The sequence below is a fragment of the Pseudophryne corroboree genome, chromosome 10 (assembly GCF_028390025.1).
Source record: "Pseudophryne corroboree isolate aPseCor3 chromosome 10, aPseCor3.hap2, whole genome shotgun sequence".
NCBI lineage: Eukaryota > Metazoa > Chordata > Amphibia > Anura > Myobatrachidae > Pseudophryne > Pseudophryne corroboree.
In genome coordinates this window covers 323,485,758-323,513,271 of record NC_086453.1, presented here as the reverse complement: position 1 = coordinate 323,513,271, position 27,514 = coordinate 323,485,758, and the positions used below count along the sequence as shown (strand labels likewise).

Genomic DNA, 27,514 nt, shown 5'->3' with positions numbered 1-27,514 from the left:
ATAGCACTGTCAGCAGTATTCATTCCGGAAGTGGACAACTGGGAAGCAGACTTCCTCAGCACGACCTCCACCCGGGAGAGTGGGGACTTCACCCAGAAGTCTTCCACATGATTATAAACCGTTGGGAAAAACTCGACAGGTATTGCGCCAGGTCAAGGGACCCTCAGGCAATAGCTGTAGACGCTCTGGTAACACCGTGGGTGTACCAGTCAGTGTATGTGTTCCCTCCTCTGCCTCTCATACCCAAGGTACTGAGATTGATAAGATGGAGAGGAGTAAGCACTATATTCGTGGCTCCGGATTGGCCAAGAAGGACTTGGAAACCGGAACTTCAAGAGATGCTCACGGAGGATCCGTGGCCTCTACCTCTAAGAAGGGACCTGCTCCAGCAAGGACCCTGTCTGTTCCAAGACTTACCGCGGCTGCGTTTGACGGCATGGCGGTTGAACGCCGGATCCTGAAGGAAAAAAGGCATTCCGGATGAAGTCATCCCTATCCTGATCAAAGCCAGGAAGGATGTAACCGCAAAACATTATCACCGCATTTGGCGAAAATATGTTGCGTGGTGCGAGGCCAGTAAGGCCCGACGGAGGAAATTCAACTGGGTCGATTCCTACATTTCCTGCAAACAGGAGGGTCTATGGGCCTGAAATTGGGGTCCATTAAGGTTCAAATTTCGGCCCTGTCAATTTTCTTCCAAAAAGAACTAGCTTCAGTCCCTGAAGTTCAGACGTTTGTAAAAGGGGTACTGCATATACAGCCTCCTTTTGTGCCTCCAGTGGCACTTTGGGATCTCAATGTAGTTTTTGGGTTCCAAAAGTCACATTGGTTTGAACCACTTAAATCTGTGGAGTTAAAATATCTCACATGGAAAGTGGTCATGCTGTTGGCCCTGGCCTGGGCCAGGCGCGTGTCAGAATTGGCGGCTTTATCCTGTAAAAGCCCTTATCTGATTTTCCATTCGGACAGGGCGGAATTGAGGACTCGTCCTCAGTTTCTCCCTAAGGTGGTTTCAGCGTTTCACCTGAACCAACCTATTGTGGTGCCTGCGGCTACTAGGGACTTGGAGGACTCCAAGTTGCTAGACGTTGTCAGGGCCCTGAAAATATATGTTTCCAGGACGGCTGGAGTCAGGAAAACTGACTCGCTGTTTATCCTGTATGCACCCAACAAGCTGGGTGCTCCTGCTTCTAAGCAGACTATTGCTCGTTGGATTTGTAGTACAATTCAGCTTGCACATTCTGTGGCAGGCCTGCCACAGCCAAAAATCTGTAAATGCCCACTCCACAAGGAAGGTGTGCTCATCTTGGGCGGCTGCCCGAGGGGTCTCGGCTTTACAACTTTGCCGAGCAGCTACTTGGTCAGGAGCAAATACGTTTGTAAAATTCTACAAAATTGATACCCTGGCTGAGGAGGACCGGGAGTTCTCTCATTTGGTGCTGCAGAGTCATCCGCACTCTCCCGCCCGTTTGGGAGCTTTGGTATAATCCCCATGGTCCTTACGGAGTCCCCAGCATCCACTTAGGACGTTAGAGAAAATAAGAATTTACTTACCGATAATTCTATTTCTCGTAGTCCGTAGTGGATGCTGGGCGCCCATCCCAAGTGCGGATTGTCTGCAATACTGGTACGTAGTTATTGTTACCAAAAAATCGGGTTATTGCTGTAGTGAGCCATCTTTTCTAGAGGCTCCTCTGTTATCATGCTGTTAACTGGGTTCAGATCACAAGTTGTACGGTGTGATTGGTGTGGCTGGTATGAGTCTTACCCGGGATTCAAGATCCTTCCTTATTGTGTACGCTCGTCCGGGCACAGTATCCTAACTGAGGCTTGGAGGAGGGTCATAGGGGGAGGAGCCAGTGCACACCAGATAGTCCTAAAGCTTTCCTTAGATGTGCCCAGTCTCCTGCGGAGCCGCTATTCCTCATGGTCCTTACGGAGTCCCCAGCATCCACTACGGACTACGAGAAATAGAATTATCGGTAAGTAAATTCTTATTTTCTGCTGCATCCTTTCTGCTATGTACTGTATGGCTAGCTGTAACATTTCTTAATGCCCATTCACTGCGGTCTTCATTCTGATCGAAAACACAGCAGCCAGGGTAAGTACTACGCCAGGGATGTTGGGGTTAGGGTTAGACGACTCCCGGGGGACTTTTGGTTAGGGTGCGAAAGGGGGAGGGTTAGATTTATAGAGTACGGGGAAGGGTGATTATGGTTAGGCACCACCAGGAGGAGGTTAGGGTTAGGCTGCGGGGGGATTAGGTTTAAGCACCACCAGAGAGGTTAGGGTTAGGCTGAGGAAGGGGGGAGGGCTATGCACCTAAAAGGGAGGTTTAGGGGAGGGGGAGGGTTAGACTCCTTAGCACCCTTTGTCGGCATCCCGGCAGATGGCATTTTCGTACCCATCCCCCTAGAGCTATGTAAATTTTAATAGTAAGTGGAGAGGGATGATCGTAGTAGCTACCTTGCTCGGATTGGACTTTGGGAAGCCAATTCCATTGCATCTCTGCCCAGGTACTGGTTCTAAAAAAATGTAAAAAAATACTAATATTTTCTGTTTCATTCACTTAGTGGAAATAAAAGGAAGCTGAAAGTGATCTTTAATCTTACGAGTGCTGCCACATTTGATTGCACATTTTTTCCTGTAAGCTATTATGCAAAGTAATGAGATGACGAGAGCCTGCTTGGATAGCGTTGTACACTTGCAGTGTCCCTTTGCCCTAGTATTGAACTCTAGTTTTCAGCAAATTAACAAATACAGCAAAACTGAACTAACAACCTTGCAAGCCACTGAAGCACAGCTCCATTACCTCCCAAACAAAAGGAGGCCCGCGTGGGCCGGCCGCAGCCAAACATTGCAGCTTCCATGGTTTTGCTTCATGATTTAAAAAAATAAAAATGTATTATTGTTTTTTGTTTTATTTTACCCTGAAAAATTGTGTGTGGTGGGGGGGACACAACATAGGAAGGCAGATAGATAGAAGGCTCGCTTGAGGATGATCTGAGAGTGGTGGGGGGGGGGGGCACTTTGATTGCGGTTTGGCTGGCTGCCATCCCCTGAGCCTGACCGGCAGTTGAACCGTATCGTTAAGGCGTGTAATACAGCTCAAAACTTGTACTGCAGCCAATAAGTACACATCCAAAGGGCAAAAGTTTATAAAGAGTTGAGGCTGTGCTATTTAACCCTCTCACACAGCATGTAATGTACACTGCAGCTATTCATAAAAGGCATCTTTCAATAACAATTATCCTGAGCGTAGTGACAAGCATGTGTGTTCATTTTCCAAGTCTCAAGTGCTTGCTTTTTTTTTCTCTCTATATCTACGTTGTACTGAGAAACGTTTTGTGTAAAAGCCAAACAACGTATTGTTCTTTTCTCCTCCTTTCTCGGACCCAGCGTTGAGAAACACATGTTTTTTGTATTATTTCAACTTCTCACAATAATTCTTATTCCTTTGCGAAAGGCAGAACAAGCTGTCCGCAAAGGAGAAAAGTATGCATTATTTACATGCAAATGAATCTCGCAGTGTGACTCAGATCTGGAACGAGTGCGTCTGGGGACCGCTTGAGCTTGTCTAGAGTTGATAGGCTGCATCCTCATAAGCTTTGCTTTCATTAAAAAACAATTTTTTTTTCTTTAATATTGTGAGGCAGATTTACTAAGCCGTGGAGAGTGAAAATAGAGGGTGGGAAATAAATAAATAGAAAAAGTACCAGCCAATCAGCTCCTGTCATTTTTCAAACACAAGGGGAAAGCCTTGGAGAGTGATAAAGTGGAGAGAGATAAAGTACCAGCTAATTGGATTCTAACTGTTACTTTTCAAACACGGGGAGATGTATTAATCCTGGTAGACTTATAAAGTGGAGAGAGATAAACTACTGTACCAGCCAATCATCTACTAACTGCCATGATACAGGATGTGTTTAAAAAATGACCATTGGGAACTGATTGGCTGGTATTTTTTTTTTTTTTATCTTTTTTTCTCTTATGTCCTAGAGGATGCTGGGGACTCCAAAAGGACCATGGGGTATAGACGGGATCCGCAGGAGCTTTGGCACACTGAAAAGACTTAAACTGGGTGTGAACTGGCTCCTCCCCCTATGCCCCTTCTCCAGACCTCAGTTAGACTTTGTGCCCAGGACTGACTGGAAACTCACTAGGGGAGCTCTCCTGAGTTTCTCTAGAAAAGACTTTTGTTAGGTTTTTTATTTTCAGGGAGACCTGCTGGCTACAGGGACTGAGGGGAGAGAAGTCAGACCTACTTCTACTTAGTTAAGGGCTCTGCTTCTTAGGCTACTGGACACCATTAGCTCCAGAGGGTTCGATCACTTGGTGCGCCTAGCTGCTTGTTCCCGGAGCCACGCCGTCACCCCCTCACAGAAGACAGAAGCCGGGTGAGTATGCAGAAGGCAGAAGACTTCAGGACGGCAAAAGACTTCAGTAACGAGGTACAGCGCAGTGGTAGCGCTGCGCTCCAAGCTCCCACACACTATCACTCACAAGGTGCAGGGCGCTGGGGGGGGGGGCGCCCTGGGCAGCATGTTACGGACGTCTGGGAGCCGGCAGAAGCCTTTTCGGTGCCTCGGCACCGTATCTCAAACCCCCGCCGGCATTTTCAAGTTTTCAAATTTGGCGGGCTGAAGCGCGCCGGGAAGGGGCGGAGCTTAGCCGCGCGGCTCACAGCGCCATTTTCTCCTCCGCACGCGGCTGAAGGAGACGCTGACCCGGGACCTCCACAGCTCCTCTGAAAGTAACGGGGAGCTAATCGGGGGTCGCAGTTTGTGGTGCATTTTATTATACTTTAAGCAGCGCTGGTCACATATATCCCTTGACGGGATATTTGGGCGCTGGGGTGTGAGCTGGCATACTCCCTCTGTGTTCTCTATCTGGGCTTCATTGTGGACCTGTCCCCTAGCTGAGACATTCTGTGTGTGTGTCCGTGTGTCGATAATACGTGTCGGCATGTCTGAGGCTGAATGTTATTCACCGGAGGAGGTTATTGGGGGAGCAGATGCGGGTCTAGATTTGGCCCTGTCGGCGCAGCCGACACCTGATTTACTCACATTGCTAAGTACAATTAATACGAATGTAGCTTCTTTGTCAAAGAGGTTGGATAAATCTGAGTCACAGACGCAGGTGTGGAAAAAGTCCATGGAGGAGGCTTTGTCTCAGGTGCAGACCCCATCGGGGTCGCAAAAGCGGCCATTTACTCAAGTGGTAGATACTGATACCGACACGGACTCTGATTCCGAGGTCGATTTCACTGAGGCTGCTTTACATCCTCGATTAGTTAAGAGTATTCAATACATGATTGTGGCTATAAAAGATGTTTCTCTTACGTCCTAGAGGATGCTGGGGACTCCGTAAGGTCCATGGGGTATAGACGGGCTCTGCAGGAGATAGGGCACCTAAAAAGAACTTTGACTATGGGTGTGCACTGGCTCCTCCCTCTATGCCCCTCCTCCAGACCTCGGTTAGATCTTGTGCCCAGAGGAGAATGGGTGCACTGCAGAGAGCTCTCCAGAGTTTTCTGTTGAACAAGAATTTTGTTAGGTTTTTTTATTTTCAGGGAGTCCTGTTGGCAACAGGCTCCCTGCATCGTGGGACCGAGGAGAGAGAAGCAGAGCTGGCTTGTCAAGTTGGGCACTGCTTCTAAGGCTACTGGACACCATTAGCTCCAGAGGGAGTCGGAACACAGGTCTCACCTGGGGTTCGTCCCGGAGCCGCGCCGCCGTCCTCCTCACAGATGCCGAAGATAGAAGCCGGATAGAGAAGGCAGAAGACATCTTAGGCGGCAGAAGACATCAGATCTTCATGAGGTAAGGGGCGCGCCATTGCTCCCAGGCACACACACACACAGAGCAGCACTGAAGGGTGCAGGGCGTAGGGGGGGGGCGCCCTGGGCAGCAATAAACCTCACATTTGGGCAAATACAGTTTGATTATCTATGAAATCTATGATCCCCCGCCATTTTTATTGAAAAATCACTGGGACCTAAGCCCGCCGTCGGGTGGGCGGGGCTTGATCCTCAGCACTAACCAGCGCCATTTTCTCCACAGAAGCTGCATGAGGAAAACGCTGGCTCCCTGGTCTCTCCCCTGCTGAACTTCACAGGCTGGAAAAAAGAGGAGGGGGCACATTAGCGACGCAGTGAGTGGGAATTGGCATATTAATATAGAAAAGCGCTATCTGGACATATTTTTCCAGTGTTTTTAAGCGCTGGTGTGTGCTGGCATACTCTCTCTCTGTCTCTCCTAAGGGCCTGGTTGGGGTTTTGTCCCCTTATAGGTTAATCCCTGTGTGTGTGGGGTGTCGGTACGTGTGTGTCGACATGTCTGAGGCGGAAGGCTTCTCCAAGGAGGAGGTGGAGCAAATGAGTGGTGTGTCGCCGTCGGTTTTGCCGACTCCAGATTGGATGGACATGTGGCATATGTTGAATGCAAGTGTGGCATCTTTACATAAAAGGCTGAATTAGGGTGGACATCAGTAGGTCAATCCTCGGATTGGACCGACTCACAGGGCCCGTCGGGGTCTCAAAAGCGTCCCTTAACACAAGACACTACTACCGACACGGATTCTGATTCCAGTGTCGACTATGACGAAGTAAAATTGCACCCTAGGGTGACTAAAACCATTCAGTGTATGATTGTGGCAATAAGGGATGTGTTGCATATTGTGGATGAACCCTCGGTCCCCGACACACGGGTACACATGTTTAAGGAAAAGAAACAGATTATTAACTTTCCCACATCTCATGAATTAAATGAATTCTTTGGAAAAGCTTGGGAGACTCCGGATAAGAGACCGTAGATCCCCAAAAGAATTTATAGGGCATACCCCTTCCCTAAGCAGGACAGGGAGATTTGGGAATCACCCCCCACTGTGGACAAGGCCCTGACGCGCCTGTCCAAGAAAGTGGTGCTACCGTCTCCTGACACAGCGGCCCTTAAGGACCCTGCAGATCGCAGGCAAGAAACTACCTTAAAGTGTATTTATTCTCATACGGGTGCTGTGCTAAGAACGACAATTGCGTCGGCATGGGTGTGTAGCGCAATTGCAGCTTGGACAGATGAGCTGACAGATCAATTTAATAATATGGATAATGATACTATATTCCTAACTCTAGCCCATATTAAAGACGCAGTCTTATTTATGAGGGATGCTCAAAGGGACATTGGACTGCTAGCTTCTAGGGCCAATGCCATGTCTATCTCAGCGAGAAGATCCTTATGGACTCGCCAATGGACGGGTGATGCGGATTCCAAAAAACATATGGAAGTACTACCCTATAAGGGTGATGTATTGTTTGGGGATGGGCTGACGGACCTGGTTTCCACAGCTACAGCAGGTAAATCAAATTTTTTACCATATATTCCCCAACAGCAAAAGAAAGTAACACCCTGTCAGATGCAGTCCTTTCGGTCGCACAAGTCCAAAAGAGGTCGGGGATCCTCTTTCCTCGCCAGAGGTAAGGGCAGAGGCAAGAGAGCACCTGCTTCGGCAGGTGCCCAGGAACAAAAGTCCTCCCCAGCTGCTCCAAAACCCACAGCATGACGCTGGGGCTCCCCTGAGGGAGTCCGCACCGGTGGGGGCACGCCTTCGACTTTTCAGTCAGGTCTGGGTCAGTTCGGACCTGAATCCCTGGGTGTTGGAAATAGTTTCCCAGGGTTACAAGTTGGAATTCAAGGAGGTGCCCCCGCGCCGATTTTTCAAATCGGCCCTACCAGCTTCCACATCGGAAAGGGATGTAGTGTTAGCTGCAATCCAAACGCTGTGTATACAGCAAGTGATAATCAAGGTTCCCCTGCACCAGCAGGGAAGAGGTTACTACTCAACCCTATTTGTGGTCCCGAAACCGGACGGTTCAGTCAGACCTATTTTAAATCTGAAATCCCTAAACCTGTACATAAAAAGATTCAAATTCAAAATGGAATCTCTCAGGGCGATAATAGCCAACATGGAGGAGGGGGAGTTTATGGTGTCTCTGGACATAAAGGATGCGTACCTTCATGTCCCCATATATGCCCCCCATCAGGAATACCTGAGATTCGCTGTACAGGATTGTCATTACCAATTTCAGACATTGCCGTTTGGACTCTCCACGGCCCCGAGGATTTTCACCAAGATAATGGCGGAAATGATGGCGGCCCTGCGCAAGCATGGAGTCACAATTATCCCATACTTGGACGATCTCCTGATAAAAGCGAGATCAAGGGAGAAATTGCTGAGCAGTGTGGCGCTCTCTCTGAGAGTGCTCCGGCAACACGGTTGGATTCTAAATCTACCGAAGTCACAGTTGATTCCGACAACTCGACTACTGTTCCTAGGTATGATACTGGATACGGAACAAATGAAGGTCTTCCTCCCAATAGAGAAAGCCCAAGACATCCAGAACATGGTCAGAGACCTGCTAAAACCGAAAAGGGTGTCAGTTCACCAATGCACTCGAGTTCTGGGGAAAATGGTGGCGGCCTACGAGGCCATTCCCTTCGGAAGGTTCCATGCAAGGACTTTTCAATGGGACCTTCTGGACAAGTGGTCCGGGTCCCATCTGCACTTACATCGGAAAATAACTCTGTCCCCAGGGACCAGAGTGTCCCTCCTGTGGTGGTTGCAAAGTGCTCACCTCCTGGAGGGTCGCAGGTTCGGAATTCAGGATTGGATCCTGGTTACCACGGACGCGAGCCTCCGAGGTTGGGGAGCGGTCACACAGGGAAAAAAATTTCAGGGTCTTTGGTCAAACCAGGAGTCCTGTCTACACATCAATGTGTTGGAACTCAGGGCCGTTTACAACGGCCTTCGACAAGCGGAAAGTTTTCTTCGAAACCTACCGGTTCTGATTCAATCAGACAATGTCACAGCAGTGGCTCATGTGAACCGCCAAGGCGGGACAAGAAGCAGAGTCGCGATGGCGGAAGCCACAAGGATCCTGCACTGGGCGGAAAATCATGTAAGCGCTCTGTCGGCTGTCTTCATTCCGGGAGTGGACAACTGGGAAGCAGACTTCCTCAGCAGACACGATCTCCATCCAGGAGAGTGGGGACTTCATCAAGAAGTCTTTGCAGACGTAACACGTCTTTGGGGAACTCCTCAAATAGACATGATGGCGTCACGCCTCAACAAAAAACTTCGGAGGTATTGCGCCAGGTCTTGGGACCCTCAGGCAGTAGCAGTAGACGCTCTGGTAACACCGTGGGTGTTCAAATCGGTCTACGTGTTTCCTCCTCTTCCTCTCATCACAAAAGTGTTGAGGATCATAAGACGAAGAAGAGTACAGACGATACTAGTTGTCCCAGACTGGCTTCGAAGGGCCTGGTACTCGGATCTACAAGAGATGCTCACAGGAGATCCCTGGCCTCTTCCTCTGAGGGAAGACCTGTTGCAGCAGGGGCCCTGTGTATTTTAAGACTTACCGCGGTTACGTTTGATGGCATGGCGGTTGAACGCCGAATCCTAGCAAAAAAGGGGATTCCGGAAAAGGTCATCCCTACTTTAATAAAGGCTAGAAAGGAGGTGACGATAAAACATTATCACCGTATCTGGCGAAAGTACGTGTCTTGGTGTGAGACCAAGAATGCACCTACGGAAGATTTTCATCTGGGTCGTCTTCTCCACTTTCTACAGACAGGAGTGGATATGGGCCTGAAAGTAGGCTCTGTTAAGGTACAGATTTCGGCCCTCTCGATTTTCTTTCAGAAGGAATTGGCTTCTCTTCCAGAAGTCCAGACGTTTGTAAAGGGAGTGCTGCACATCCAGCCCCCTTTTGTGCCTCCAGTGGCACCATGGGACCTGAACGTGGTGTTGCAGTTCCTAAAATCACACTGGTTTGAACCGCTTAACGAGGTTGAGTTGAAATTTCTTACCTGGAAGGTGGTCATGTTGTTGGCCTTAGCATCAGCAAGGCGAGTGTCAGAATTGGCGGCTTTGTCACACAAGAGCCCCTACTTGATTTTTCATGTGGATCGAGCTGAATTGAGGACACGTCCGCAATTTTTGCCTAAAGTGGTTTCTTCGTTCCATATGAATCCACCTATTGTGGTGCCTGTGGCTACAAGTGACCTGGAGGATTCCAGATCCCTGGACGTAGTCAGGGCCTTAAAAATTTATGTAGCCAGGACGGCTAGAATTAGGAAAACAGAGGCTCTGTTTGTCCTGTATGCGGCCAATAAGATTGGCGCTCCTGCTTCGTAGCAGACTATTGCTAGCTGGATCTGTAATACGATTCAGCAGGCTCACTCTACGGCTGGATTGCCGGTACCTAATTCGGTTAAGGCCCATTCCACTAGGAAGGTGGGCTCTTCTTGGGCGGCTGCCCGAGGCGTCTCGGCTTTACAACTTTGCTGAGCGGCGACGTGGTCAGGGTCAAACACGTTTGCTAAATTCTACAAGTTTGATACCCTGGCTGATGAGGACCTAGCGTTTGCTCAGTCGGTGCTGCAGAGTCATACGCACTCTCCCGCCCGATTGGATGCTTTGGTATAAACCCCATGGTCCTTACGGAGTCCCCAGCATCCTCTAGGACGTAAGAGAAAATAAGATTTCTCTAACGTCCTAAGTGGATGCTGGGGACTCCGTCAGGACCATGGGGAATAGCGGCTCCGCAGGAGACAGGGCACAAAAATAAAGCTTTAGGATTAGGTGGTGTGTACTGGCTCCTCCCCCTATGACCCTCCTCCAAGCCTCAGTTAGGTTTTTGTGCCCGTCCGAGCAGGGTGCAATCTAGGTGGCTCTCCTAAAGAGCTGCTTAGAAAAAGTTTTTTAGGTTTTTTATTTTCAGTGAGTCCTGCTGGCAACAGGCTCACTGCATCGAGGGACTTAGGGGAGAGAATTTCAACTCACCTGCGTGCAGGATGGATTGGATTCTTAGGCTACTGGACACCATTAGCTCCAGAGGGAGTCGGAACACAGGTCTCACCCTGGGGTTCGTCCCGGAGCCGCGCCGCCGACCCCCCTTACAGATGCTGAAGATTGAAGGTCCGGAAACAGGCGGCAGAAGGCTCTTCAGTCTTCATGAAGGTAGCGCACAGCACTGCAGCTGTGCGCCATTGTTGTCACACACTTCACACCAAGCGGTCACGGAGGGTGCAGGGCGCTGCTGGGGGCGCCCTGGGCAGCAATATTTTAATACCTTATGGCAAAAGAATACATCACATGTAGCCATTGAGGCTATATGTATGTATTTAACCCATGCCAGTTATCTAAAACTACGGGAGGAAAGCCCGCCGAAATAGGGGGCGGGGCTTATTCTCCTCAGCACACAGCGCCATTTTCCTGCTCAGCTCCGCTGTGAGGAAGGCTCCCAGGACTCTCCCCTGCACTGCACTACAGAAACAGGGTAAAACAGAGAGGGGGGGGCATTTTTTGGCGATATATTGGATATATTTAAGCTGCTATAGGAACAACACTTATATAAGGTTGTTCCCATATATATTATAGCGCTTGGGTGTGTGCTGGCAAACTCTCCCTCTGTCTCCCCAAAGGGCTAGTGGGGTCCTGTCTTCGATAAGAGCATTCCCTGTGTGTCTGCTGTGTGTCGGTACGTGTGTGTCGACATGTATGAGGACGATGTTGGCGTGGAGGCAGAGCAATTGCCGATAATGGTGATGTCACCCCCCAGGGAGTCGACACCGGAATGGATGGCTTTGTTTATGGAATTACGTGATAATGTCAGCACATTACAAAAATCAGTTGACGACATGAGACGGCCGGCAAACCAGTTAGTACCTGCCCAGGCGTCTCAGACACCGTCAGGGGCTGTAAAGCGCCCTTTACCTCAGTCGGTCGACCCAGACACAGACACTGAATCTAGTGTCGACGGTGATGAAACAAACGTATTTTCAAGTAGGGCCACACGTTATATGATCACGGCAATGAAGGAGGCTTTGCATATCTCTGATACTGCAAGTACCACAAAAAGGGGTATTATGTGGGGGGTGAAAAAACTACCTGTAGTTTTTCCTGAATCAGAGGAATTAAATGATGTATGTGATGAAGCGTGGGTTAACCCAGATAGAAAAATGCTAATTTCAAAAAAGTTATTAGCATTATACCCTTTCCCGCCAGAGGTTAGGGCGCGCTGGGAAACACCCCCTAGGGTGGATAAGGCGCTCACACGCTTATCAAAACAAGTGGCGTTACCGTCTCCTGATACGGCCGCCCTCAGGGATCCAGCGGATAGGAGACTGGAAACTACCCTAAAAAGTATATACACACATACTGGTGTTATACTGCGACCAGCCATCGCCTCAGCCTGGATGTGCAGTGCTGGGGTCGTCTGGTTGGATTCCCTGACTGAAAATATTGATACCCTGGATAGGGACAGTATTTTATTGACTATAGAGCAATTAAAGGATGCTTTCCTTTATATGCGAGATGCGCAGAGAGATATTTGCACTCTGGCATCGAGAGTAAATGCGATGTCCATATCTGCCAGAAGGAGTTTATGGACGCGACAGTGGTCAGGTGATGCGGATTCCAAACGACATATGGAAGTATTGCCGTATAAAGGGGAGGAATTATTTGGCGTCGGTCTATCGGATCTGGTGGCCACGGCAACTGCCGGAAAATCCACTTTTTTACCTCAGACCCCCTCCCAACAGAAAAAGACACCGTCTTTTCAGCCGCAGTCCTTTCGGTCCTATAAGAACAAGCGGACAAAAGGACAGTCATATCTGCCTCGGGGCAGAGGAAGGGGTAAGAGAGGGCAGCAAGCAGCCCCTGCCCAGGAACAGAAGCCCTCCCAGGGTTCTGCAAAGCCCTCAGCATGACGCTGGGGCCTTACAAGCGGACTCAGGGGCGGTGGGGGGTCGACTCAAGAATTTCAGCGCACAGTGGGCTTGCTCACAGGTGGACCCCTGGATTCTGCAGGTAGTATCTCAGGGTTACAGGTTGGAATTCGAGAAGTCTCCCCCTCGCCGGTTCCTAAAGTCTGCTTTGCCAACGTCTCCCTCAGACAGGGCGACGGTATTGGAAGCCATTCACAAGCTGTTTTCTCAGCAGGTGATAGTCAAGGTACCCCTCCTACAACAGGGAAAGGGGTATTACTCCACGCTATTTGTGGTACCGAAGCCGGACGGCTCGGTAAGACCTATTCTAAATCTGAAATCTTTGAACCTGTACATACAAAAATTCAAGTTCAAGATGGAGTCACTCAGAGCAGTGATAGCGAATCTGGAAGAAGGGGACTTTATGGTGTCCCTGGACATAAAGGATGCTTACCTGCATGTCCCAATTTGCCCTTCACATCAAGGGTACCTCAGGTTCGTGGTGCAAAACTGTCATTATCAGTTTCAGACGCTGCCGTTTGGATTGTCCACGGCACCTCGGGTCTTTACCAAGGTAATGGCCGAAATGATGATCCTTCTACGAAGAAGAGGCGTATTAATTATCCCTTACTTGGACGATCTCCTGATAAGGGCAAGGTCCAGAGAACAGCTGGAAGACGGAGTAGCACTAACCCAACTAGTGCTGCAACAACACGGGTGGATTCTGAATTTTCCAAAATCTCAGTTGACCCCGACGACACGTCTGCTGTTCCTGGGAATGATTCTGGACACGGTTCAGAAAAAGGTGTTTCTTCCGGAGGAGAAAGCCAGGGAGTTATCCGAACTTGTCAGGAACCTCCTAAAACCAGGGACAGTGTCTGTGCATCAATGCACAAGAGTCCTGGGAAAGATGGTGGCTTCTTACGAAGCGATTCCATTCGGCAGATTCCACGCACGAACTTTTCAGTGGGATCTGCTGGACAAATGGTCCGGATCGCATCTGCAGATGCATCAGCGGATAACCTTATCACCACGGACAAGGGTGTCTCTTCTGTGGTGGTTGCAGAGTGCTCATCTGTTAGAGGGCCGCAGATTCGGCATACAGGACTGGGTCCTGGTGACCACGGATGCCAGTCTGAGAGGCTGGGGAGCGGTCACACAGGGAAGAAACTTCCAGGGAGTATGGTCAAGCCTGGAGATGTCTCTTCACATAAATATACTGGAGCTAAGAGCGATTTACAATGCTCTAAGTCTGGCAAAACCCCTGCTTCAGGGTCAGCCGGTGTTGATCCAGTCGGACAACATCACGGCAGTCGCCCACGTAAACAGACAGGGCGGCACAAGAAGCAGGACAGCAATGGCAGAAGCTGCAAGGATTCTTCGCTGGGCGGAAGATCATGTGATAGCACTGTCAGCAGTATTTATTCCGGGAGTGGACAACTGGGAAGCAGACTTCCTCAGCAGACACGATCTACACCCGGGAGAGTGGGGACTTCATCCAGAAGTCTTCCACATGATTGTGAACCGTTGGGAAAAACCAATGGTGGATATGATGGCGTCCCGCCTCAACAAAAAACTGGACAGGTATTGCGCCAGATCAAGAGACCCTCAGGCAATAGCTGTGGACGCTCTGGTAACACCGTGGGTGTTCCAGTCAGTGTATGTGTTCCCTCCTCTGCCTCTCATACCAAAAGTACTGAGAATTATACGGCAAAAGGGAGTAAGAACGATACTAGTGGCTCCGGATTGGCCAAGAAGAACTTGGTACCCGTAACTTCAAGAGATGCTCACGGAGGATCCGTGGCCTCTACCTCTAAGACGGGACCTGCTTCAGCAGGGACCGTGTCTATTCCAAGACTTACCGCGGCTGCGTTTGACGGCATGGCGGTTGAACGCCGAATTCTAAGGGAAAAAGGCATTCCGGAAGAGGTCATTCCTACACTGGTAAAAGCCAGGAAGGAGGTGACTGCACAACATTATCACCGCATTTGGAGAAAATATGTTGCGTGGTGTGAGGCCAGGAAGGCCCCCACGGAGGAATTTCAACTGGGTCGATTCCTACATTTCCTGCAAACAGGATTGTCTATGGGCCTCAAATTGGGGTCCATTAAGGTTCAAATTTCGGCCCTGTCGATTTTCTTCCAGAAAGAATTGGCTTCAGTTCCTGAAGTCCAGACTTTTGTAAAAGAGTACTACATATACAGCCCCCGGTTGTGCCCCCAGTGGCACCGTGGGATCTTAATGTAGTCTTGGATTTTCTCAAATCCCATTGGTTTGAGCCGCTCAAATCGGTGGAGTTGAAGTATCTTACATGGAAAGTAACCATGCTACTGGCCCTGGCTTCAGCCAGGAGAGTATCAGAATTGGCGGCTTTATCATATAAGAGCCCATATCTGATTTTCCATACGGACAGGGCAGAACTGCGGACGCGTCCTCATTTTCTGCCTAAGGTGGTGTCAGCGTTTCACCTGAACCAGCCTATTGTGGTGCCTGCGGCTACTAACGATTTGGAGGATTCCAAGTTGTTGGACGTGGTCCGGGCATTGAAAATATATATTTCAAGAACGGCGGGAGTCAGAAAGTCTGACTAACTGTTTATATTGTATGCACCCAACAAGATGGGTGCTCCTGCTTCTAAGCAGACGATTGCTCGTTGGATTTGTAGCACAATTCAACTTGCACATTCTGTGGCAGGCTTGCCACAACCTAAATCTGTCAAGGCCCATTCCACAAGGAAAGTGGGCTCATCCTGGGCGGCTGCCCGGGGGGTCTCGGCATTACAACTCTGCCGAGCTGCTACTTGGTCAGGGGCAAACACGTTTGCAAAATTCTACAAATTTGATACCCTGGCTGAGGAGGACCTTGAGTTCTCTCATTCGGTGCTGCAGAGTCATCCGCACTCTCCCGCCCGTTTGGGAGCTTTGGTATAATCCCCATGGTCCTGACGGAGTCCCCAGCATCCACTTAGGACGTTAGAGAAAATAAGAATTTACTTACCGATAATTCTATTTCTCGTAGTCCGTAGTGGATGCTGGGCGCCCATCCCAAGTGCGGATTGTCTGCAATACTTGTACATAGTTATTGTTACAAACAAATTCGGGTTGTTATTGTTGTGAGCCGTCTGTTTAGAGGCTCCTACGTTTGTCATACTGTTAACTGGGTTCAGATCACAAGTTATACGGTGTGATTGGTGTGGCTGGTATGAGTCTTACCCGGGATTCAATATCCTTCCTTATTGTGTACGCTCGTCCGGGCACAGTATCCTAACTGAGGCTTGGAGGAGGGTCATAGGGGGAGGAGCCAGTACACACCACCTAATCCTAAAGCTTTATTTTTGTGCCCTGTCTCCTGCGGAGCCGCTATTCCCCATGGTCCTGACGGAGTCCCCAGCATCCACTACGGACTACGAGAAATAGAATTATCGGTAAGTAAATTCTTATTTTTAAACCTACCGGTAAATCTATTTCTCCTAGTCCGTAGAGGATGCTGGGCGCCCGTCCCAGTGCAGAAACTCTGCAAGACTTGTATATAGTTGTTGCTTACATAAGGGTTATGTTACAGTTGGAATAGGTCTTGGACCGTTACTGTTGTTTGTTCATACTGTTAACTGGTTATGTATGTTCCAGGTTACATGGTATGATTGGTGTGGGCTGGTATGAATCTTGCCCTTGGATTGCTAAATCCTGCCTTGTATTGTCCATCTCCTGTGGGCACAGTTCTCTAACTGAGGTCTGGAGGAGGGGCATAGAGGGAGGAGCCAGTGCACACACATAGTCAAAGTTCTTTTTAGGTGCCCTATCTCCTGCGGAGCCCGTCTATACCCCATGGTCCTTACGGAGTCCCCAGCATCCTCTACGGACTAGGAGAAATAGATTTACCGGTAGGTTTAAAATCTTATTTTTACGCATTTCTGATGAACCTGTGGTACAGGAAACAAGGATTTGCTTGTTCAAGGGAAAAAAACCTGAGGTGAAGTTTCCCCCCCTCTCATGAAATGAATACTCTTTGTGAAAAGGCTTGGGAGTCGCCGGATAAGAGGTGGCAGATTCCCAAGAGGATTTACATGGCGTATCCTTTCCCCTCTGATGACAGGGAGAAATGGGAGTCGTCTCCAAATGTTGACAAAGCTCTATGTCTAAGAAAGTGGCGCTTCCGTCTCCTGACACGGCAGCTCTCAAGCTCCGGCGGATCGCAAGCTGGAGACGTCTCTGAAGTCCATTTTCGCTAATTCGGATGCATTGCTCAGACCTGCTGTGGCATCGGTATGGGTGAGTAGTGCTATTGCTAAATGGGCTGAGAATTTAGCTAATGATATGGATACCCTTAATAAAGATAATGTTCTTTTGACTCTTGGTTATATCAAGGACGCTGCGGATTACCTGAAGGATGCGGCGAGGGATGTTTGTCTCTTGGGATCAAGAGCCAATGCCATGTCGATATCGGCCAGGAGGGCGTTGTCGATCCATCAATGGAATGCTGATGCCGACTCCAGGAGAGCTATGGAAGCTTTACCCTTCAAAGGTAATGTCTTGTTTGGGGACGGCTTGGCTGACCTGGTCTCTACCGCAACTGCGGGTAAGTCCTCTTTTCTTCCCTATGTTCCCACACAACAGAAAAAGGCACCACATCAGCAGATGCAGTCCTTTCGTCCAAATAAATACAGGCGGGGAAAAGGTTTGTCCTTCCTCGCTTCAAAGGGTAGAGGAAGGGGAAGGAAGTCGCTTACGTGTCAGGCGCCCAGGACCAAAAGTCCTCCCCTGCCTCTACCAAGTCCACCGCATGACGCTGGGGCTTCCCTGGGGGAGTCCGGACCGGTGGGGGGCCGTCTACGGATCTTCAGTCAGGTCTGGATTCAATAAGACCTGGATCCTTGGGTCCTAGAGATTGTGTCTCAGGGATACAAGCTGGAGTTTTGGGAGGTGCCCCCTCACCGGTTTTTCATTTCGGCCTTACCAGTGTCTCTTCCGGACAGGGAGGTGGTGCTGGCAGCGATTCAAAAATTGTGTCAACAGAGGGTCATTGTTCCCGTTCCCCCGTCCCAACGGGGGGAGGGGTTCTACTCGAGCCTCTTTGTTGTACCGAAACCGGACGGTTCGGTCAGACCGATTCTGAATCTATAATCCCTCAATCCATACTTGAAAGTTTTCAAGTTCAAGATGGAATCTCTTCGAGCTGTGATTTTCATCCTAGAAGGGGGGGATTTTATGGCGTCAGTAGATATAAAGGATGCCTACTTACACGTCCCAATATATCCTTCGCATCAGGCCTTCCTCAGGTTTGCGATACAGGATTCTCATTACCATTTTCAGACGTTGCCGTTTGGGCTTTCCACGGCCCCAAGGATTTTCACCAAGGTCATGGCAGAAATTATGGTTCTCCTTCGCAAGCAAGGGGTTACAATTATCCCGTACTTGGACGATCTCCTGATAAAGGCGAGGTCCAAGGAACGGTTGCTGAGAAGTGTAAATTTGTCGCTGTCGGTTCTGCGACAGCACGGTTGGGTGCTCAATTTGCCAAAATCTCAGTTGATTCCGACCACTCGGCTGCCTTTACTGGGCATGATTCTGGACACAGAGTTACGGAGAGTATTTCTTCCAGAAGAAAAAGCTCTGGAACTGCAGACGATGGTCAGGGAACTTCTGAGGCCGACGAGTGTGTCAATCCATCACTGTACTCGGGCTCTGGGGAAAATGGTTGCGGCGTACGAAGCCATTCCTTTTGGCAGGTTTCATGCCTGGGTGTTTCAGTGGGACTTGCTGAGCAAATGGTCCGGGTCTCACCTGCACATGCACCGGAAGAAGAGTCTATCTCCCAGAGCCAGAATTTCTCTCCTGTGGTGGCTACAAAGTTCTCACCTCCTAGGAGGACGCCGGTTCGGTATCCAGGACTGGGCACTTCTGACCACAGATGCAAGTCTCCGGGGCTGGGGCGCAGTCACCCAAGGAAGAAACTTCCAGGGGAGATGGTCGCTCCGGGAAGCTTGTCTCCACATAAATGTTCTCCAGTTAAGAGCCATTTACAACGGCCTGCTACAAGCAAGAAGCCTTCTTCAGGGTCGACCTGTCCTGGTACAGTCGGACAACATCACAGCGGTGGCACATATAAACCGTCAAGGCGGAACAAGGAGCAGAGAGGCAATGGCGGAGGCCACAAGAATCCTTCGCTGGGCGGAACAACACGTGAGCGCCCTGTCAGCAGTCTAACTTCCGGGAGTGGACAACTGGGAAGCAGATTTCCTCAGCAGACACGATCTCCATCCGGGAGAGTGGGCTCTTCACCAAGAGGTATTTGCAGAGGTGACAAAGCGTTGGGGAATTCCGCTGATCGACATGATGGCGTCTCGTCTCAACAAGAAGCTCCCGAGGTATTGTTCCAGGTCAAGGGACCCCCAAGCCAGTGCAGTGGACGCCCTGGTGTCTCCGTGGGTGTTCCAGTCGGTGTATGTGTGCCCTCCACTTCCTCTCATTCCAAAGGTACTGGGGATCATTCGACGAGTAAGGGTTCAGGCGATTCTCGTCGTTCCAGATTGGCCAAGAAGGGCCTGGTATCCGGATCTTCAGGAATTACTGGTGGAAGATCCTTGGCCGCTTCCTCTAAGAGAGGACCTGTTGTTGCAGGGTCCATGCATGTTTTCAGACTTACCGCGGCTGCGTTTGACGGCATGGAAGTTGAGCGCCAGATCTTAGCTCGTAAGGGTATTCCCGGGGAGGTCATTCCCACTCTCATTAAGGCTAGGAAGGAGGTTACGGCGAGACATTATCACCGTATTTGGAGAAAGTATGTTTCCTGATGTGAGACTAAAATGGCTCCTGCGGAAGAATTTCACTTGGGTCGTTTTCTCCATTTTTTGCAGGCAGGTGTAGATGCAGGCCTGAAATTAGGCTCCATCAAAGTGCAGATTTCTGCTTTGTCTATTTTCTTTAAAAAAGAATTAGCTGTCCTCCCAGAGGTTCAGACTTTTGTGAAAGGAGTGATGCATATCAATCCTCCGTTTGTGCCTCCTGTGGCACCATGGGATCTTGAGGCGGTCTTGCAGTTTCTCATGTCTTCCTGGTTTGAACCTTTGCGTAAGGTTGAGTTGAAGTTTCTCACTTGGAAGGAAGTCATGCTGTTGGCGCTGGCGTCTGCCAGGCGAGTGTCAGAGTTGGTGGCCTTATCTCATAAGAGCCCGTACTTGATTTTTCATTCAGATAGGGCGGAATTGAGGACTCGTCAACAATTTCTGCCAAAGGTGGTTTCTTCGTTTCACATTAACCAACCTATTGTGGTGCCGGTGGCTACGAATGCTGTGGCAGTTCCAAAGTCTCTTGATGTTGTGAGAGCTTTGAAAATCTACGTCGCCAGAACGGCTGTTGCCAGGAAAACTGAGGCGCTGTTTGTCCTGTATGCTTCCAGCAAGATTGGTCATCCTGCTTCGAAACAGACTATTGCACGCTGGATTTGTAGTACGATTCAGCAAGCTCATTCTTCGGCCGGGCTACCAGTGCCGAAGTCCGTAAAAGCCCATTCTACCAGAAAAGTGGGCTCATCTTGGGCGGTTGCCCGAGGCGTCTCTGCTTTACAGCTTTGCCGAGCAGCTACCTGGTCGGGGTCAAACACTTTTGCTAAGTTCTATAAGTTTGATACCCTGGCTGATGAGGGCCTTGCGTTTGCTCAGTCGGTGCTGCAGAGTCGTCCGCACTCTACCGCCCGGTCTGGAGCTTTGGTATAAACCCCATGGTCCTTTTGGAGTCCCCAGCATCCTCTAGGATGTAAGAGAAAATAGGATTTTAGTACCTACCGGTAAATCCTTTTCTCCTAGTCCGTAGAGGATGCTGGGCGCCCATCCCAGTGCGGACTGTTACTTGCAGTGTATTCTTGCTGGTTAAATTAGTTTATACACGGGTTGTGTATTTATTGTTTTCAGCTTGTTGCTGTTGTTAATTCATACTGTTATCTGGTTTACTGTTACTCCGGTTGTACGGTATGCTTGTGGTGTGGGCTGGTAGTTTCTCGCCCTTAGTTTAAACAAAAATCCTTTCCTCGAAATGTCCGTCTCTCCTGGGCACAGTTCCTATAACTGAGGTCTGGAGGAGGGGCATAGGGGGAGGAGCCAGTTCACACCCAGTTTAAGTCTTTTCAGTGTGCCAAGCTCCTGCGGATCCCGTCTATACCCCATGGTCCTTTTGGAGTCCCCAGCATCCTCTACGGACTAGGAGAAAAGGATTTACCGGTAGGTACTAAAATCCTTTTATTTATCAATATAGTCAACAAGTGACAAACATATCCAGATATTTGCATAACATGTACAATGTTAAATATGAATACAAAAGAATAATGTTATGGAAATACAAGAAAAGTTTGTCAAAGTACAATTTTGTATGTGAAGTATCTTTGAGCATTAGATAAACAAAAGTAGGAGTGGTAAAGGTGGGTACACACTGGTAGATATATCTGCCGATCATTTGATCGGCAGATATATCTATGGACGGATTGGGCAGTGTGATGTGCAAGAGCGTAGTGTGATGTGTCAAGAGAACGGCCGATATATCGGCGAGTGTGTAGGAAGACAGGCAACATTTAGTGCATTCAGTGTCTGGTAAAGTATAGAAAAAGGTATGTACCCATGTGATACTACCTTGGACTGATACACATGATGAGGTACCAGGGACCCCAGGTTGCATGGAACGTGTCCACTTTATCATGAAGGAGGCTGGAAATATACTCCCATCAAGGCTGAATACCTAATCTTGTTAATTAAACCTGGAATAGGAGTGTGTGTGGGAGGGGGAGGCGGCGCATTGGTTTGTTTACAGTTTACGGCAATCAAGAGTTTAGCTGCGTTATAACTGTGAAAACTTAGTTTATCTTGTGGCTTAGGCAGTGCTCTCATGGGTGTACAAAGGAATACATGCAGTGGGTCTTTCAGAGGAGAAAACCCAATCACTCTGCACACTAATGAAAAGACATTGGGGGTAATTCAGACCTGCAGCAAATTTGTTAGCTAATGGGCAAAACCATGGGAACTGCAGGGTGGCAGATGTAACATGTGCAGAGGGAGTTAGATTTGGGTGGGTTATTTTGTTTCTGTGCAGGGTAAATACTGGCTGCTTTATTTCTACATTGCAATTTAGATTTCACTTTGAGCACACCCCACCCAAATCTAACTGTCTCTGCACATGTTACATCTGCCTGCCCCCTCTTCCCCCCACCTGCAGTGCACATGGCTTGTGTCCAACTGCTAACAAATTTGCTGCTATGATCAGGTCTGAATTACCCCCATTGATCCAAAGGGCAGTTCCACCACATGTGCAAATAAATGCCTGTGTGCCCAAATTGTCTCCTGTACCCCTTTCACACTGCACAAATACCCCGGTATATTGCCTGGTCAACGCAGGTCTCTGTGCGGTATGAAAGGGGTCACTGACAAAGTCCCGGTTCACCTGACCCAGTAGCCCAACCCAGGAATAAAGAAGGATTGTTCCCGGTTTATTACTGGGTCAGGTGCAGCGTGAAAGGGTTGCCGGGGTCGATGTGACCTGGGACCCATTCACAGCATAGGCGATGGCAACCCAACCTGGCATATTGCCGAGACGGGAAGCCAATGTGAAAGGGTCCAATGCAGGGTTGCACCCGTGAAGGACCCGTTTCCAATTCTTGGGTGCGACCCGGCATTGCGATGTGAAAGCGGCACTACACAGGTCCGAGGACTCCGGATAAATATGGTGTAATATACCATTGTGTATATACTTTTATAGGAATTGTCCTTAAAATGAGTATTGATAGAGGTTTAAGCCACCCATAAATGCTTCTTTAAACTCAGAAGGTGACGACTGAGACAGTACTTCTGCGTCCTGGGTCTTAAATACAAAGGTGTTCAAACAAAGTGGGATTTCTAATACCGCTTTCTCTAAACGTCCTAGTGGATGCTGGGGACTCCGTCAGGACCATGGGGATTAGCGGCTCCGCAGGAGACAGGGCACAAAAATAAAGCTTTAGGATCAGGTGGTGTGCACTGGCTCCTCCCCCTATGACCCTCCTCCAAGCCTCAGTTAGGTTTTTGTGCCCGTCCGAGCAGGGTGCAATCTAGGTGGCTCTCTTAAGGAGCTGCTTAGAAAAAGTTTTAGGTTTTTTATTTTCAGTGAGTCCTGCTGGCAACAGGCTCACTGCATCGAGGGACTTAGGGGAGAGAAGTTCAACTCACCTGCGTGCAGGATGTATTGGCTTCTTAGGCTACTGGACACCATTAGCTCCAGAGGGAGTCGGAACACAGGTCTCACCCTGGGGTTCGTCCCGGAGCCGCGCCGCCGACCCCCCTTGCAGATGCTGAAGATTGAAGGTCCAGAAACCGGCGGCAGAAGGCTTTTCAGTCTTTATGAAGGTAGCGCACAGCACTGCAGCTGTGCGCCATTGTTGTCACACACTTCACACCATTAGGTCACGGAGGGTGCAGGGCGCTGCTGGGGGCGCCCTGGGCAGCAATGTATAATACTTTTTATGGCTAAAAAATACATCACATATAGCCCTTGAGGCTATATGGATGTATTTAACCCCTGCCAGATATCTCAAACTCCGGGAGAAAAGCCCGCCGGAATAGGGGGCGGGGCTTATTCTCCTCAGCACACAGCGCCATTTTCCTGCTCAGCTCCGCTGTGAGGAAGGCTCCCAGGACTCTCCCCTGCACTGCACTACAGAAACAGGGTAAAACAGAGAGGGGGGGGCACTTTTTTTGGCGATATTTTATATATTTAAGCTGCTATAAGGATACAACACTTATATAAGGTTGTTCCCATATATATTATAGCGCTTGGGTGTGTGCTGGCAAACTCTCCCTCTGTCTCCCCAAAGGGCTAGTGGGGTCCTGTCTTCAATAGAGCATTCCCTGTGTGTCTGCTGTGTGTCGGTACGTGTGTGTCGACATGTATGAGGACGATGTTGGTGTGGAGGCAGAGCAATTGCCGATAATGGTGATGTCACCCCCCAGGGAGTCGACACCGGAATGGATGGCTTTGTTTATGGAATTACGTGATAATGTCAGCACATTACAAAAATCAGTTGACGACATGAGACGGCCGGAAAACCAGTTGGTACCTGCCCAGGCGTCTCAGACACCGTCAGGGGCTGTAAAACGCCCTTTACCTCAGTCGGTCGACACAGACCCAGACACGGACACTGAATCTAGTGTCGACGGTGATGAAACAAACGTATTTTCAAGTAGGGCCACACGTTATATGATCACGGCAATGAAGGAGGCTTTGCATATCTCTGATACTGCAAGTACCACAAAAAGGGGTATTATGTGGGGGGTGAAAAAACTACCTGTAGTTTTTCCTGAATCAGAGGAATTGAATGATGTATGTGATGAAGCGTGGGTTAACCCAGATAGAAAAGTGCTAATTTCAAAAAAGTTATTGGCATTATACCCTTTCCCGCCAGAGGTTAGGGCGCGCTGGGAAACACCCCCTAGGGTGGATAAGGCGCTCACACCCTTATCAAAACAAGTGGCGTTACCGTCTCCTGATACAGCCGCCCTCAAGGATCCAGCGGACTCAGAAACGGTGGGGGGTCGACTCAAGAATTTCAGCGCGCAGTGGGCTTGCTCACAGGTGGACCCTATCTCAGGGTTAATATCTCAGGGTTACAGGTTGGAATTCGAGAAGTCTCCCCCTCGCCGGTTCCTAAAGTCTGCTCTGCCAACGTCTCCCTCAGACAGGGCGACGGTATTGGAAGCCATTCACAAGCTGTATTCTCAGCAGGTGATAGTCAAGGTACCCCTCCTACAACAGGGAAAGGGGTATTATTCCACACTATTTGTGGTACCGAAGCCGGACGGCTCGGTAAGACCTATTCTAAATCTGAAATCTTTGAACCTGTACATACAAAAATTCAAGTTCAAGATGGAGTCACTCAGAGCAGTGATAGCGAATCTGGAAGAAGGGGACTTTATGGTGTCCCTGGACATCAAGGATGCTTACCTGCATGTCCCAATTTGCCCTTCACATCAAGGGTACCTCAGGTTCGTGGTGCAAAACTGTCATTATCAGTTTCAGACGCTGCCGTTTGGATTGTCCACGGCACCTCGGGTCTTTACCAAGGTAATGGCCGAAATGATGTTTCTTCTACGAAGAAAAGGCGTATTAATTATCCCTTACTTGGACGATCTCCTGATAAGGGCAAGGTCCAGAGAACAGATGGAGGACGGAGTAGCACTAACCCAAGTAGTGCTGCAACAACACGGGTGGATTCTGAATTTCCCAAAATCTCAGTTGACCCCGACAACACGTCTGCTGTTCCTGGGAATGATTCTGGACACAGTTCAGAGAAAGGTGTTTCTTCCGGAGGAGAAAGCCAGGGAGTTATCCGAACTTGTCAGGAACCTCCTAAAACCAGGAAAAGTGTCTGTGCATCAATGCACAAGAGTCCTGGGAAAGATGGTGGCTTCTTACGAAGCAATCCCATTCGGCAGATTCCACGCACGAACTTTTCAGTGGGATCTGCTGGACAAATGGTCCGGATCGCATCTGCAGATGCATCAGCGGATAACCTTATCGCCACGGACAAGGGTGTCTCTTCTGTGGTGGTTACAGAGTGCTCATCTGTTACAAGGCCGCAGATTCGGCATACAGGACTGGGTCCTGGTGACCACGGATGCCAGTCTGAGAGGCTGGGGAGCGGTCACACAGGGAAGAAACTTCCAGGGAGTATGGTCAAGCCTGGAGATGTCTCTTCACATAAATATACTGGAGCTAAGAGCGATTTACAATGCTCTAAGCCTGGCAAAACCCCTGCTTCAGGGTCGGCCGGTGTTGATCCAGTCGGACAACATCACGGCAGTCGCCCACGTAAAATGACAGGGCGGCACAAGAAGCAGGAGAGCAATGGCAGAAGCTGCAAGGATTCTTCGCTGGGCGGAAGATCATGTGATAGCACTGTCAGCAGTGTTCATTCCGGGAGTGGACAACTGGGAAGCAGACTTCCTCAGCAGACACGATCTACACCCGGGAGAGTGGGGACTTCATCCAGAAGTCTTCCACATGATTGTGAACCGTTGGGAAAAACCAAAGGTGGATATGATGGCGTCTCGCCTCAACAAAAAACTGGACAGGTATTGCGCCAGGTCAAGAGACCCTCAGGCAATAGCTGTGGACGCTCTGGTAACAGTCAGTCTATGTGTTTCCTCCTCTGCCTCTCATACCCAAAGTACTGAGAATTATACGGCAAAGGGGAGTAAGAACGATACTTGTGGCTCCGGATTGGCCAAGAAGAACTTGGTACCCGGAACTTCAGGAGATGCTCACGGAAAATCCGTGGCCTCTACCTCTAAGACGGGACCTGATTCAGCAGGGACCGTGTCTATTCCAAGACTTACCGCGGCTGCGTTTGACGGCGTGGCGGTTGAACGCCGAATTCTAAGGGAAAAAGGCATTCCGGAAGAGGTCATCCCTACACTGGTTAAAGCCAGGAAGGAGGTGACTGCACAACATTATCACCGCATTTGGAAAAAATATGTTGCGTGGTGCGAGGCCAGGAAGGCCCCCACGGAGGAATTTCAATTGGGTCGATTCCTACATTTCCTGCAAACAGGATTGTCTATGGGCCTCAACTTGGGGTCCATTAAGGTTCAAATTTCGGCCCTGTCGATTTTCTTCCAGAAAGAATTGGCTTCAGTTCCTGAAGTCCAGACTTTTGTAAAAGGAGTACTACATATACAGCCCCCGATTGTGCCCCCAGTGGCTCCGTGGGACCTTAATGTAGTTTTGGATTTTCTAAAATCCCATTGGTTTGAGCCACTCAAATCGGCGGATTTGAAATATCTTACATGGAAAGTAACCATGCTACTGGCCCTGGCTTCAGCCAGGAGAGTGTCAGAATTGGCGGCTTTATCGTATAAAAGCCCATATCTGATTTTCCATTCGGACAGGGCAGAACTGCGGACGCGTCCTCATTTTCTGCCTAAGGTGGTGTCAGCGTTTCACCTGAACCAGCCTATTGTGGTGCCTGCGGCTACTAGCGATTTGGAGGATTCCAAGTTGCTGGACGTTGTCAGGGCATTGAAAATATATATTTCAAGGACGGCTGGAGTCAGAAAATCTGACTCGCTGTTTATACTGTATGCACCCAACAAGTTGGGTGCTCCTGCTTCTAAGCAGACGATTGCTCGTTGGATTTGTAGCACAATTCAACTTGCACATTCTGTGGCAGGCCTGCCGCAGCCTAAATCTGTCAAGGCCCATTCCACAAGGAAGGTGGGCTCATCCTGGGCGGCTGCCCGAGGGGTCTCGGCATTACAACTCTGCCGAGCAGCTACGTGGTCGGGGGAGAACACGTTTGTAAAATTCTACAAATTTGATACCCTGGCTAAAGAGGACCTGGAGTTCTCTCATTCGGTGCTGCAGAGTCATCCGCACTCTCCCGCCCGTTTGGGAGCTTTGGTATAATCCCCATGGTCCTGACGGAGTCCCCAGCATCCACTAGGACGTTTAGAGAAAATAAGATTTTACTTACCGATAAATCTATTTCTCGTAGTCCGTAGTGGATGCTGGGCGCCCATCCCAAGTGCGGATTGTCTGCAATACTTGTACATAGTTATTGTTACAAAAAAATCGGGTTGTTCTTGTTGTGAGCCGTCTGTTCAGAGGCTCCTACGTTGTCATACTGTTAACTGGGTTCAGATCACAAGTTGTACGGTGTGATTGGTGTGGCTGGTATGAGTCTTACCCGGGATTCAAAATCCTTCCTTATTGTGTACGCTCGTCCGGGCACAGTAT

The 27,514-nt window shown here is 49.4% G+C and overlaps 1 protein-coding gene across 4 annotated transcripts in view; it reads left to right on the top strand.

Annotated features, from left to right (window-relative positions):
- VPS13D (vacuolar protein sorting 13 homolog D) overlaps positions 1–27,514 on the top strand; it is a 504,218-nt gene that overhangs the window by 415,239 nt on the left and 61,465 nt on the right. The window lies entirely within an intron of this gene.